Genomic DNA, 16,342 nt, shown 5'->3' on the forward strand with positions numbered 1-16,342 from the left:
TGCTATTTTAATACCACTTTGCACGCATATGATGTATAAATATGTGAATTAACTAGAATTGTTCGTCTTATCTCTGTTTTCCGATTTCTCTTAAAAATAATAGTTTTTTGGCTCTTGTTTCTAGTTTTTACATTCTGAATCCTAGTTGTGTCTACTATTATCTTTTGATGTCGAATGACAAAGGATAAAGGGGAAGAACTCATTTGAGGCTCTTTTGGTTCCCTAAAAATTGGGCACGAGAATGAGGATGTTGGAGTGCATTTTCAGTGTCACTTGAAAATAGTTCTGTTTCCAAGGAAATACGTAAGTCACTAGGATTGGGTAACAAATTAATGCAATTGTGGAGCTCTAGCTTAAGTAAGAATTAACGTAGGTTACGTGTTGAACCTCATGCATCCATCGTGCCACTCACATTCCATATTTCCAACTTTTTTGCGTTAATGAATTGCAGACTTCAATATGTTTAAATGGATTATTCTGCATAATTGATTTCTGTTGCTGCTGAAATTCATTCTACAGAATTAGTGCACAAAAAATGTGCAGCAGAATCAAGTGAAATGCTGCAGTTTGCCTGTTTTGTTTGCTCCATACAATTTCTGCTACAGCAACGATTCTTTATAAGTGATAGGTTGTCTTACACTGACCTCTCTACTTTTCTCGTATTTTTTCAACAGATTTCTGGAGATGCCGTGGAGACAAGCACAAGAGAACTAGGAAGCAAATGAGGAAAAACAATATCGACAAAAGAAGAAAAAAGAAATGAAGAAAAAAAGAATATCCCCGAAAAAAAAGAAAAAGAAACAAAAAAAAGCAATATATAGAAAAGAAAGAAGAAGAAAAAGAAACACAAAAAAAAGGGAGTATCCGCAAAAAAAAAAAGAATAAGAAACAAAAAAAAAGCAATATATTCAAAAAAAAAAAAGAAGCAAAAGAAACAAAAAAAAACAGTATCCAAAAGAGAAAAGGAAAAGGATAAAAAGCAACATCCACTCGCCAACTTGGAGCCGTTGCTCTTGATGCACATAGAATTGAGTGCTCGGAAAACAATTTTTGCTGCTGGCAAGATGAAGACACAACCGCTACTTCGTGCAAGGTACTTGGTTTGTAGTTTGCTGGTTAAGTGAGATGGCTCTTAGTTAATTTATTTTGGTTATAACAAGTAGTTTTCATTAATAATATAGGAAGTGGCTTGCATAGTTGTTGGTAGTTGTTTATCACCTCCACAAAGTTACTCGTAGTCACTCATAATGCTTGAATCAAACTAGCTTTTCAAACAAAAATAGAATCACTTTCTGTGTTTGTGCGGTTGGAACACCCCGAACACTTGTTCATGGAAACTAGTCTTATAGTAACAGCGTTGCAATTGAGCATATCACAGCTGGAATTGCGTATAGTAGGCCAAAATGGAATGGAAAAGCTCCACTTAAGTAAGAATTAACGTAGGTTACGTGTTGAACCTCATGCATCCATCGTGCAACTCACATTCCATATTTCCAACTTTTTTGCGTAAATGAATTGCAGACTTCAATATGATTAAATGGATTATTCTGCATAATTAATTTCTGTTGCTGCTGAAATTTATTCTATAGAATTAGTGCACAAAAAATGCGCAGCTGAATCAAGTGAAACGCTGCAGTTTGCCTGTTTCGTTTGCTCCATACAATTTCTGCTACAGCAACGATTTTTTATAATGTTAATTTCATTATTTTGGCAAGTGGCAACTCAAGAAAAAACATGTGTAGTGCTGGCTGGCATCTGGCAATTTCTTGAGAAAAAGTTCCATACAATAGAATCTTTCATGTTTGAACGGGCTTAGGCTTTGACTTTAGCCGTGAATGTTTTGGTTCTTTCTCTGTGATTATGTATTCTCTATCTTGACAACAAGGTTTATTGCTATTATTCAATAGGATGCAATTATATGTGCCTAGGCAAGTGATGCAACATCATTTTCACGTATAAGTGATATACTGGTGGATGAGGCTTTTTATTGAATATGTTTATATGTGCATGTGCTTGCATGTTTTTCATTTATTTGACACATTATTTAATCTACTTGATTCTTCTAAAATAGCAAGAGAAGCTGCTTACAGCTGCTTCAAAAGCCGAAGGTGCTGAGATGAAAAAATATAAGAAGGAGATGCAGTAGTGGGAAATGGGGAAATATACACTAAAATCCATTGTAGCTAAAATTGACAAAAAAGTGGTCGAATTGGGATCAATTGGAGGTAGGATCTTTCTTTATTTGTGTTTCTTTCTTTCTTCTTCCTTTCGAATCCACTCACCGCCTTGAAGGCGCCTAAGTTATTTTTTCGCTTTCGTAGATTAGGATTTTTGCTACAGCAACAATTTTTTATAAGTGATAGGGTGTCTTAAACTGACCTCTCTACTTCTCTGGTATCTTTTCAACAGATTTCTCAAGATGCATTTGGAGACAAGCACAAGAAACAAAGAAAAAAGGAATATCTGCAAAAACAAAAAGAAAAAGAAACACAAAAAAGCTATATATACAAAAAAAAAAGAAGAAAAAAAGAAAAAAAAATGCAATATCTACAAGAGATAAGAAAAAGAAAAAAGCAATATCAACTCGCTAACTGGAGTTGTTGCTCTGGATGCAGAGACAATTGAGTGCTTGGAAAATAATTTTTGCTGCTCGTAAAATGAAGGCACAACCTACGATGTTGCTGCATGCAAAGGTACTTGGTTTGTGGTTTGGTGTTTAAGTGAGATGGCTGTTGGTTAATTTATTTTGGTTATAGCATGTAGTTTCCATCAATAATCTAGGAAGTGGCTTGCGTAGTTGTTGGTGGTCGTCTATCACGTCCACAAAGTTACTTGTAGTAACTCATAATGCTTGAATCAAACTAGCTTTTCAAATAAAAATGGAATCACTTTCTCTGCTTGTGCGGTTGGAACACCACGAACACTTGTTCATGGAAACTTCTCCACAGATATCTATTGCTTCCTAGGCTTCCAATTTTTGTAATGCCTGGTGTAGAAGCATTAATATTTACTTTATCACACGTGGAAATTATATAAATCTAAAGAGGTTTGTGCCAGTATTTGAAGAAATTCTGTTTGCTAAGGATTTTATAGTATATGAAAGTCATGAGAATATGTGCTTTCCATACGTTCATTATTCCAATAATTGAGTTAATTTATTCCCTCGTAACTATAGTGTTGTTTTGGAGCTTGTCCGAGAAGCTTCCCATCTAGCTGATTGGGTACGTCATGTAAACATTGCTGCCATCTTTTCACTGACCATACTGAAATATGTGAGTAGGTGACATGTTGATGGCAACTAGGATATTTCAAAATATTTTTTGATCCTTAGTATTCGTTTGACATGCCTGTGACAAATTTCTTTCAATGCTATCCAAGAGAGAGAATTTTCATTGATAGGGCTTGATGCCATCTTATCACCTAGCATACTGAAATATGTGAATTAATGTAAATTGATCCATTGTTTATTTTATAACCCTATTTAAATTACTGTATTGATGATTCCTTAGGCATGTGAAGACAAAAGCCCGTACAATGGATTTTGTGGGTCAAATCCTGAGTCGATAAGATAAAAATGGATGTTGTACAAAAGAGAAAAAGAAAGCATATTGTAGAATGAATTCTATATCTATTTCCTTACTATTTATATCCTGCCAAATTTATTAAAATATTTTCAAATCAAATAATAAGTCAAATTTAAAAATATTATGTGAGGAGCTCAACAACTTAGTTTAAGTATGATCTAAAATTAAATTTATTCTTTATGTAAAGGATTTGGTAATATAAGTAATTTATTTTGTAAAATATATTGTCATATATTGAGCTTGTAAATTGGATAATTTATGAAAGGTTATCTCACACATTATTTAATCTACTTGATTCTTCTAAAATAGCAAGAGAAGAATTAATGTGTGAATTAATGTAGATTGATCCATTGTTCTCATTCATTTAATTACCATGAATGCTATTTTAATACCACTTTTCAGACATATGGTGTATAAATATGTGAATTAACTAGAATGTTCCGCTTATCTCTGTTTTCCGATTTCTCTTAAAAATGATTATTTTTGTGCTCTTGTTTCTAGTTGTTAATTCTGAATCGTGTCTATTATTATCTTTTGATATTGAATGACAAAGGAATAGGGGATGAACTCAATTAAGGCTCTTTTGGTTCCCTAAAAATTGGGCAGGAGAAAGAGGATGAGGGAGTGCATTTTCAGTGTTACTTAGATAACAAATTAATGTAATTGTGCTCCTCTAGCTTAAGTAAGAATTAACATAGATTACGTGTGAATTAACTAGAATGTTCCGCTTATCTCTGTTTTCCGATTTCTCTTAAAAATGATTATTTTTGTGCTCTTGTTTCTAGTTGTTAATTCTGAATCGTGTCTATTATTATCTTTTGATATTGAATGACAAAGGAATAGGGGATGAACTCAATTAAGGCTCTTTTGGTTCCCTAAAAATTGGGCAGGAGAAAGAGGATGAGGGAGTGCATTTTCAGTGTTACTTAGATAACAAATTAATGTAATTGTGCTCCTCTAGCTTAAGTAAGAATTAACATAGATTACGTGTTGAACCTGATGCATCGATCCTGCAACTCACATCTCATATTTTCCACTTATTGTAGGTAGAGTTCTTTGAGTTAACATATGTGAATATTGCAACTTTTTAGTTTTCAGGGTTTCATCGCGTAAAAGCCATTGATGAAGATAAATAACTTATAGGAAGAGGATATATTGAATCTTATTGCTCTAAATCTATTTGTGGTGATGCAAGGAATGAATAGAGGTTCTTTCTCTTGTATTTTGTTGTATGTATAACCTGTCCATTTTTAATTTATCATATTTAAGTGGGAATAACTCTTCATTTGATGGACTCGCAATCATTGTCCAAAAGCAGTAAGTTCTGCTATTTGTTCAGAAGCAGTAAGTTCTACGATCATTTTGTGGCTTTACTTAAAATATATTGTATTTTTCATGTTATCATTTTATCTTGGGAAGGTTGGTAAATTTTTTATGGCTTTACTTAAAATGTATTACATTTTCCTTCGAGACAAACGAGTAACTCTACTATAGTGTTTTGTGGGAAAAGCATTTGGCCAATAATTCTAGTAATTCGCTTTAATCTATTACTTTTTAATAGTTTTGTGTATTCAAGGGGATGTGTCATAATATGCTTGAAGATAACACTTCCATGCATGCTCTTTTTCTCTTGTATCTTATCCGTCTGGTTATCATGATATTCATCCATTAATATATCCTAAAATATAATTAAATTTTGCACAAGTTAATTCTCTGTATTAATAATTTTATTCATGCTCTGTGAATACATTTTGATAAATTTGGTAGTTATGGATATATGAGTGAAAAACTGGAATCAGTTTAGAGATATGGTATATAATGTCTGTTGGAAATTTTAGCTTTTAGGTGGCTTTACTTAAAATATATTAAATTTTCCTACAATCATTTTCTCTTGCAAAGTTGGGTAAACTTTTGGTGGCTTTACTTAAAATATAATACATTTTCCTTGCATTTTTTCTTGACAAATGAGTAAGTGATTTAGGTCAATTTTGTTGTTTACTAATTGTTAACTACAATTTCTTTTTATTTGCATATATGAGTGAAAACGTGGAACCTTGTTTATATTTTGTCGAAAATTTTTTAGCTTCTACTCTGCCATGTGAATCTTTTTTGTCAAGTTATTGTGACCTAAATTCGGAGAGTTCTTCGGATGATTGTTAGTTGCTTATCATACCACATTTGCTTGTTGTGAATGGTGGTACTATGGTTGTGATTCTTCACTCAGATGTATATTCTGATTATTATGTACCCTATTAAAAAACTGAACTTGCCAGTCTTGTCAATAGTTTTAAATTTCTTTCTTTGAACAACAATGAAGGTGAAGGTTAAGTTTAAAGACATAATGTAATGAAATAGGTAGAATGGTAAGTATCTTGGTCCTTGTTCTGATATTGTTGGTAGAGTTATAGCTTTTTTGTTTGTGGGTTTCACCTCGTAAAGTCTTGAAGAACAAAAATAATAGTAGTTGTAGAAAGGGGAGACATTGAATGTTAATGCTCTAAATCTATTTGGGAAACTATCCCCGATAGAGGTTCTTTTGTTTACTTTGTTGTATGACTAATTGTTGCATTTGATTGGGAGTACATCTTTTGTTTGTGGACTTGCAATCTTCCAAAAGCACCGGACACAAGTTCTGCGATCATTTTATCTTGAGAAGGTCAGTAAATGTTTTTAGTGGTGCAATCATTCTCTTGGGGAGGTTGGTAAATTTTTGTTGGCTTTACTTAAAATGTATTTTTCTTGACAAACGAGTAACTGATTTTTGTTTTCTACTGGTGTTTTGGAATAGTTGGGGGATGTGATCATATGAAGGTTTTTCAATGGCTTATTAGGTATTAATTTATTCTGTTTATTCATAATTATTGTGTGGTAAGTGACTAGTTAATTTTATTTAATAATAATTATCCCTTATTATTTATACCTTTTTTAAGAATAAATCATCAATACAATTTATTGTAGAATATACAAATTTATAATATAATTAATCTATTGGGGTATCCATATATTTTGTGACATAAATAATTTATTATAAAATATATTTTCAGCTTGTAAATTGCATAAAATATAATGTGAAATGCTCATCTAATTAGTTTAAGTTTATTATTTGTGTAAATATTTATCTACTAATCTAATAAAGTGTTTTTTAGAAATTTCTCGATTTGAAAAGTACTTATTTCAATTTTATTTTATTATTAAGTAGTAATTATTTTTTACATATTACAATATCGGTGATTGAAAGGACAGTCCAACTCTATACCTAATACGGAAATCATGAAATGGATAAATTAATTTTCTCTATTTTATTATTATTGGTTGATTCACACGGTATAATTTTCGTCAAGTAAGTAGAGGGGATTTCATACTTATTGTTATTTCTTCATTCACACGATAAACCAAATGTGAGGAGAGCTTAACTAATTTAAAATTAATTTATCAAATTGGGTCCGGTAACTCTATAGTATACTTGTTGTTATTTTAGTGTACAAACGTGAAATTATATTTTTCACCCAAAAATTAAAATTATACTTAGGTCCTCTTTTTCATTTAAAATTATACTTACGTCTGTCCTCTATTTAGACTTTGGGTTTGCATTTTAGTGTTTTGCTCAATTTGGTATTTCCATGAGCTCCTTCTTAGGTATGTGAATGTGGCTTCATTACCCCTATTTTATTTGCTACAGGTATTGTTATCTTATAATTATTATGTGATTAATTTTAGGGATTGCGTTTATAATATTATTTAATTTAAATAGATTGTGACATGGATGAATTAGTTTTTTTTATTTTATTATTATTTTTTAATTTGCAAAAAAATAATTGAAAGGATTCACCATCTTATATTGCTACGAAGAAATCAAATGTAAGTGTAAAATATGTGGTAAATATTTATTAATATATTTTAAATTTAAAATATAATGTAAATGTTTATTAAATATTTTAAATAAATTTATTGTTAATTTTAAACAGAAATAAAGATAATAGTTTTCTCGATTTTGTTAATAAATTTCTCTTTATATTGGAAGGGCTTGCCATTTATATTTGTTTTCCTCATTATACCCTGTTATATTGTTTTACGTAACTGTTATTTATTAATTATTAATATAGGTGAAATTTGTATAATTTATTTGGTTAATAGACCAGGAGATGGATAAATGTGTTCTCTCTATTTTGTTAAATCTATCAAAATATTTTCCAATCAAATAATAAGTCTAAAATTAATTTATTATTTTGTAAAACAAATTTCTAATAATCTGTTTATTAAAATTCATTATAATTTAAAATTTTAATTTTATTATTTAAATTTCACTATTTATAAAAGAAACTTTATTTATTATTATAATTTGTTGTCAAAGTTTATTTATTAATTGATGCATTATTTATAATAAATAATAATTTATATTTTAAAATGAAACTAAATCAGATAGTTAATTTTAAACATTAAAGATAAGTTGGATCATTTAGTTTTCTCTATTTTATTTATTAGTAAGTATAGCTTATAATTAATTTATTCTTTATGTAATTTTTTCAAATTTTTGTTTTAAAAATTAAATTTGGATTTATTATGATGTATGGTTGAAGTTTATTAATATAATAAGTTATTATTTAAATTCAGAAAATAATAAATAGGTATAAATTTATTAAATGCAAATACTATATTTATAATTTAAAATTAATTTATTAAAATAGATAATTTTATTTTTCTACTATTATTTTCTCTTACGAAGGCGGATAAATTTTTGGTGACTTTATTTAAAATGTAATTATACTTTTTTGCATTTTTTCTTGACAAATGAGTAAGAATTTATTACTTTTTAAGAGTTGAGCGTACCAAGGGGACGTTATCATATGAGGGTTTTTTAATGCTTCATCATTTTTCTCTCGAATACAAGAATAATATACGTTACTTACCAATAATTAAAAATAAAAGTTGAAAATTGAATTTTAATTTTAATGAAAAGCATGTACTAAATTATTTGTAACTTGATGTTCTAAATTAAATGATGGAAGGTGAATTGTATTATCTGTGTTTATGATTTTATATTATCGTGATGAGTATTTATGTTATAGAGTAAATTTGGTTCTTAAATTATTTAGTAGATTTTTAATAAGCTTATTTTATAAGACACAGAAAACATCTGTTTAGCATAAGTAAAAATAAATTATTTAATCAAATTAATATTGGCATAAATTATTAATAAAACAATAATTTACTAAATTTAGTTGCAAAACTTTATTTAATTAGTGGATAAGAAATAAAAATTTTAGTTATTGAATTAATCCATATTTAAGACCAACCATAATAATTTATTATATTATCTGCTTTGGTCATGGATTTATTAAAATATGCATTTATTGTTTCAATTTGACATATTTGGACCTCATCAGTTTTAATCCACAAATAAAAAGAGCTAAGCTACTTATTTTAATTATAATTTAAAATTAATTTATTATTTTTGTAAAATAAATTTCTAATAATTTGTGATAAATATTTTTCTAATAATTTCTCTGTAATACAATTCATTATAATTTAAAACTTAATTTATTTACGTTGAAAGAAGAAAAGGAAATTCTATTTATGATTTTATTTTATAAATTATATTTTTATATTATTATGCTGAGTGTTTATGTTATAGAATAAATTATAAACTATTTAGTAGACATAAATTGAATTTTAATTTTGATGATTAAATTAAATGGTTGAAGCTGAATCGTATTACGTTTGTGTTTATAATTTATTAAATCATATTTTTATATTATTGTGATGAGTATTTATGTTATGGAGTAAATTTTGGTTCTTAACATTATAAATTATTTTGTGATTAGTAGACTTTTAATAAAGCCTATTTTAGTCATTATAAGACACAAAATAAATAAATTCATCTTAATTCAAAAATCTAATCAAATTAATTATTTTGTATTTACATAAATTATTAATAGAACAGTAATTTTCATCCATTTTCAAATTATACAGAGAAAAAGTTCATAAAATAATAACAATATTAAATTGTTATATATTTGGGATTACATTATTTTATTTGTTTAAAATAGCAAAATTGTCGGGATCCCGTTATCATAAATGTACACCTAATTATTGTTTGGACCAAAAAATTCTTGGCAGCCACAAATGGTCCAATTGTGTGGATGAACGGCCCATCATAGGAATGATCGGCCCATGTTGCTGGAGCAGCCCAGTGAAATGTTTCGGCCCAGCTAAGCTTTGGGCCCAAGTTGGTGCGGTCGAAATTTTGAAGATCGATTTCAATAGTGTTCAACCCAAGTCAACGAAACTAAAAACGCCCAAGTCTCTATCTTTTGGTAGTAAATTATATATTCAATAATAATAATAAAATTAATGAGGTCATATTAGTAACAAAAAATTTGTTATGAATAAAAATAAAAATTTAAATCTTTTACTTCTAAAAATAGATAATTTTTAATCTAATTTATTTCTTTTTAACTATTAATATCAATTAAATATGTAATTTAATATAAAGATTCTATTCATTATAAGATACAGAAAACAAATAAAAAATAAATTATCGTAATTCAAAATGTGGATGCAATCAAATTAATTATTTTGTATTTCCATAAAGTATTAATTTTCATCAATTTTCAAATTATACAGAAAAAGAGTTAATAAAATTTTAAATTATTATAATAAAATAATAAAATTATTTTATTTTTTTAAATAGGGAAATTGTCATCAGGAATGTACATAATGCTATTATGGTTTGGGCCCAAGTTGCTGGAGCAGCCCAGTGAAATGACGTTTTGGGCCCAATGCAGAAGCAGCCCAATCCAAATTTTTGTAAATTATATATTCAATAATAATAATAATAAAATTATACCTTATTATTGCATTCATACCCCCTCTACCTTTTAGTAACAAAAAATTTAGTTATGAATAAAAATAAAAATTTAAATCTTTTACTTCTAAAAATAGATCATTTTTAATTTAATTTAATTCAATTATTAAGAGATGCAATTTTATATTTTAACTTAACAAAATATAAATTTATATTAATATAAATAAATATATACACCATATTATTCATTCTCATAAATATTTTTTGACACGTTTGAGTAATAAAAAATAAAAGATTAATCTTGATAATTTTTTAACCTGAATTTATAACCTAATATATTAATTAATAATTTAGTATTTTCATTATAAACTGGTGTAATTTTATACATAAAAAAAAGTTGTGTTATTTAAATTATCATAATAAAAGAATATTGGTTTGATACTAAAAAATTAGCTATAAATAAAAATAAAAACTTAACATTTTTAATTTTAAAAAATGTTAACATAATTATACATGGTAATTTTTAATTTAAATTTGTAACATAACAACTATTTTAATATATAAAAATAAATAAAGTCAAATTCATTCTATTTTGGCATCCCTTTTACCTTTTGGTATTAAAAATTTATTTATAAATATAAACCAAATCTGAGAAGAATAATTCTATAAATTTAAATAATTTATACATAAAAATTAATAAAATAATTTAAATATAAATTAGTAAAAAAATTAAATTCATCTTAATTCAAAATGTGGATCAATTTTTAATAATGTAATCAAATTAATTATTTTGTATTTGCATAAATTATTAATAAAACAATAATTTTCATCCATTTTCAAATTATTCAGAAAAAAAAGTTAATAAAATAGTTCATCCATTTGTGGTTACATTATTTTATTTTTTTTAAATAGGAAAATTATCGGGATCCCGTTATCAGGAATGTTTTGCTTCTTGGCAGCCACAAAATGGTGGATGAACGGCCCAGCAGAGGAGTAGGTGTGGGCCATGTTGCTGGAGCAGCTCAGTGAAACGTTTTGGCCCAATTTAGAAGCTTTAAGCCCAAGTCTGTGCGGTCGAAATTTTTGCAGATCAATTTAAATAGTGTTTAACCCAATTCAATAAACCCAAAAACGCCCAAGATTAAATAGTCTATCTTTCAATTAATTATAATTATTTTATAATTATAACTTAATCCTTGCGATGATGTCCACTTGAAATGATTAAAAAGTTCACTTTAAAATTATGTATGAAATATGGTTAGGCTATATAAAATTATATATGTAATTTAAAATTCAAAAATATGTTATAAGAAAAAAGATTGTGACGCAAGCTGGTTTGATAATATAAATTTATAACTTTAACATAATTATACTTGCAATTTTTTAATTTAAATTTGTAATCTAATAATTTAACATTTGAATTTTAAGAAGAATAAATTTCAATAATAGTATAAAAATAAATAACGTCATATTCATTCTTTTTGGCACCCCTTTTACCTTTTGGTATTAAAAATTTATTTATAAATAAAAATTAATTTTATAAGATGTGTAAATTTATACATAAAAAAAGTTAGATTATAAATAATAAAAAAACAAAAAATTAATATTTTAATTTAATAATCTATACAAATAGAAAATTTGCACTTAACAAATTTATATAAGTAAAAAATTAATTAATTATTACTTTATTTGAATCTTATAGATTCAATAGACATTAATAAATAACTATTTAAATTAGTGTAAATAAATAAAAATATACTTCATTGAATATTGCTTTGACCCCTCTACCTTTGTTAAGTTATAAACAAAATAAAAAATTAATATTATAAAAAAAATTAATATTAAAACCATACAAAACCAGTGAAACTTGACCAACCCAATCAAATTATAAAAAAAGATAACAAGCTGAATAACAAATCGGGTGGAAAAGAAGGAAAAAAAGTTAGTGGTGGATGAAAAGAAGGAAAAGGGGGTGGGGAAAGAAGAGGGAAAGAGGAGATAGCAAAAATCGAACCTCACGAGCCGACTTGATTCGTCTGCCAGTTGGGATTGGAGAAGCAATGGAGGTGGGTGGATATATTATATATATATATTAGTTTGGATATATCAAATTAAATGGAATCTAATTAATAAATTTTAAATTTTATTTTTATCTTAATCAATTAATAGATAGTATGCATTAATATTAACTAGTTAGACCACTGTTGGACCAGTGACCCAGTAATTTGACTAGTTCGATTTTGATAATAATTTAAATTCTTATTTTTTATGTATAAAATCACTTCTCTTTATAATGAAAGTACTAAATTATTTAATTAATATATTAAACAATAAATTTAGGTTAAAACTTATCAAAGATTAATTTTTTATTTAGACTAATTTAAATTTAAATTATTAATATCAAATATTTAATTGTTTTAATTTTAAATTGAGTAAATTACATACAATTTCAATAATAATAATAAATTTAATGAGGTCATATTTTCATTCCCATAAACATATTTTGACACCCCCCTCTAGCTTCTGGTAATTTAGAAATTTATGTATTAATATATCTATTAAATATGTAATTTAATAGAAAGATTCTATAAAAAATTAATAAAACAATTTAAATACAAGTTATAAATAATAAAAAATATACGGTATCATATAATCCTTTCAAGTAGTGCTTTGACTTCTCCTATCTTTTGGTAATTAATATTTAGTTATAAATAAAAATAAAAAATTTGAATTAGTTTATACATTTTTAATTTAAATTTATAGCCTAGTAACTAATTTTTAATATATTAATTAAATAATTTAATATTTAATTATTAAGAGATGTAATTTTATATATTGATTTAATGAAAAAAGTTAATAAATAGTTAAATTTAAATTAGTATAAATAAAAAAATATATTAGGATCATATTATTCATTATCATAAATATTATTTTGACGCCTTCTGATAATAAAAATAAAAAATTAATCTTGATAATTTTTTAATGTAAATCTATAACATAATATATTAATTAGATGATTTAGTATTTTCACTATAAAGAGGTGTAATTTTATGCATAAAAATATAAGAATGTAAATTTGTATAAATAATAAAAAAATTGGGAACATATTATTAGTTCTCATAAATATTGATTTTGACACCTCTATCTTTTGTGTGATAAAAACTTAGCTATAAATAAAAATAAAAAATTAATCTTTTAATTAAAGATTTAACATAATTTATACTTGATGATTTTAAATTGAAATTTATAACATAATAATTATATTATTAATATATTAATCAAATAATTTAATATTTTTAATATTAAGAAGAGTAAATTACAGATTCAATAATAATAATAAAGTTAATGAGGTTATATTGTTCATTCCTATAAATATATTTTAACACCCGTTTAATCTTTTGGTTATAGAATTTTCTTATAAACAAAAATAAAAAATTAAAAGAATTTATATTTTTTACTTTACACTTACAACATAGCAACTAATTTTTATTAATATTAATTAAATAATTAAATTATTAATTTTTATATACAAATTCAATACAAATTTAGTAAATAACTAAATAATTTAAATTTAAAAACTAGATTAGTAACAAAAATACATAGAGGTTCTTATTATATTGCTTTGACTCCCTTTATATCTTTTGGTAATAAAAATTTAGTTATAAATAAAAAGAAAAAAATAATCTTTTAATAATAAATTTAAATTATTTATACTTGATAAGTTTATAAATTTATTATTAAAGGTAATATTCTCATTTTTGAGTAAATTAAATACATATTCAATAAGAAGATTAATAAAATAATTTTAGATTTAGTGAAAATGATATAGAAATATATGAGGCCGTATTGCTCATTCCCATAAATTTACTCTGACACTCCTATTTTTTTATAATAAAAATAATTCATGCAAGTGTGATAATCTAATTTTAATTCAGTATTTCAATTAAGATATGTAATTTTATATACTAAAAATACTTGGATCATATTATTGATTCTTGTAAATATTACTTTCATACTCCTTTCTACCTTTTCGTAATAAAAAATAAAAAATTAATCTTTTAATATTAGAAATAGATTATTTTTAATTAATTTATAAGTGGTAACTATTAATAATTTATAAATAATTTGTTAATTTATATCTGTACATAGCAGACATTAACTCCCACCCTACCTTTTGGTAATAAAAATTTCATTATAAATAAAAAAATAAATCTTGCATGATAGATAAGAAAAACATAAAACAAATTAACCTTTAATTATTATAAAATAATTTAATACTGCATTGGCACCCACCTTATTTTAAATTTACAACATATATAAATGAAACAAAAAAATTGATAAAATAATTGAAATTTTGGTAAAAATAATCTTATACAATCAAAATAATTTTTTAATATTAAATTTATAACTTAGTTATTAATATACTAATTTAATTATTATAATTTTTATAAATTTATAACCTAGTAGCTAATTTTTAATATTAAAAGACATATATGGATTGGTTATAAATATTGCTTTGACGCCGTCCCCCTTTTGGTAACAAAAATTTTAATACTCCATTAAATATTTAATATTGAATTATTAAAAGAAGTGCTTAATAAATTTGATTACGTATAAATTGTAACTGCAATCTTAACATTAATAAATCAATTGAATAATCTAATATTTCAATTAAAAGAGTAAATTACATACAAATTCAATGAAAAAGTTGTTTTGGTCTTATTGTTTATTTTCATCAATATTACTTTTAACATTTCCTCTATCTTTTGGCAATAAAAATTAAAAAAAATATATATTAAAAGATTAATTTTAAATATTTTAAATAATTTAAAAGAACTTAGTTGATAAATAGAAATTGAGTATGTTAATTTATTTCTTAAAAATAAAAGTAAAAAAAATGAAAAAAAAAAAAAAGAGACTGGTGAGTCCTATTTTTGATTGTATAAGTAAAGAATTAAAACATGTGTTTCATTTAATGTTTTCACTAATAAAATATATAAGATGTAAATATATATAATGACTTAAATTAGAAGTTGAAGCATAGTTTAGAAAATATTACAATAAATATCTAAATTTTATAATCTATATATAATAGTTACTATTGAAATATAATCAACATAACTATTAGGCCATAAAATACAAGATATAAATATTTTGATAGTTAGGAATTGTTCAATTTATACTTTTCTTTAAAACAAAATAGCTAATAATATCAAAGTATTTATAAATTTAAAAAAATAAAAGAATAACAAAAGAGGAAATGCAAATCTATAAGACGAAGACAGTTGCTCTTGCCAATTCATCCACAACAATCAGATTCCTGCACAAAGAAGAGGAGCTATTTGATACATTAAGGATTAGGTAATGGTGTATGCTAATTGTACATATGAGAAACAATTTCCAATATAAATTGTGCCGAAACAATGTTCAGACGTTGCACCTTCAATAAATTAAAAACATATTAAAGAATAAATATTATAAAATCACCATAAAAAAATTATCGATTAGAAGCGCGTCTCATGAATTTGAACGATAGATTGAACTTCGTTGGCTTCTTGTCAATAGGTTGTACGCACAACGGTTAGAAAAGAACACAAATAAATAAAAAAAAATCAATTTAAAATTAAATAATATAAGTTTATGATAATTTAAAATAGTATAAATAATTGAGAAATCTAGATGGTTCTATTATTCATTCCCATAAATATTACTTTGCCACCCTCTCTAACTTTTAGTAATAAAAGTTTAGTCATAAAAAAATAAAAATAAAAATGTAATCTTTTATAATTTACACCAAGTATAGTAATTTTTTAATTTAAATTTATAACCTAGTAACTAATTTTTATAATATGTTTAACCTAATATTTTGATTTTTAAGACATGTAATTTTATATAAAAATTTTATTTTAATAGAACTATTTAAATTCTAATAACAAAATAATATATACGATAT

The 16,342-nt window shown here is 25.0% G+C and overlaps 1 protein-coding gene across 50 annotated transcripts in view; it reads left to right on the forward strand.

Moving 5' to 3' along the window:
* The window catches only part of LOC105179725 (crossover junction endonuclease EME1-like), a 36,787-nt gene extending 29,432 nt beyond the window's left edge, over positions 1 to 7,355 (forward strand). For 47 of the 50 annotated variants that reach the window (XR_016064536.1, XR_016064566.1, XR_016064568.1 and 44 more), the window contains one exon: positions 675 to 7,355. The gene's annotated coding sequence lies outside the window, so the exon portion shown is untranslated. The remainder of the gene's footprint in view (positions 1 to 674) is intronic. The other 3 variants (XR_016064535.1, XR_016064537.1, XR_016064540.1) reach the window with 3 other exon arrangements.
* Positions 7,356 to 16,342: the final 8,987 nt, after the last annotated feature.

The sequence above is a fragment of the Sesamum indicum genome, linkage group LG3 (genome assembly GCF_026168435.1).
Source record: "Sesamum indicum cultivar Baizhima isolate 11 linkage group LG3, ASM2616843v1, whole genome shotgun sequence".
NCBI classification, from domain to species: Eukaryota; Viridiplantae; Streptophyta; class Magnoliopsida; order Lamiales; family Pedaliaceae; genus Sesamum; species Sesamum indicum.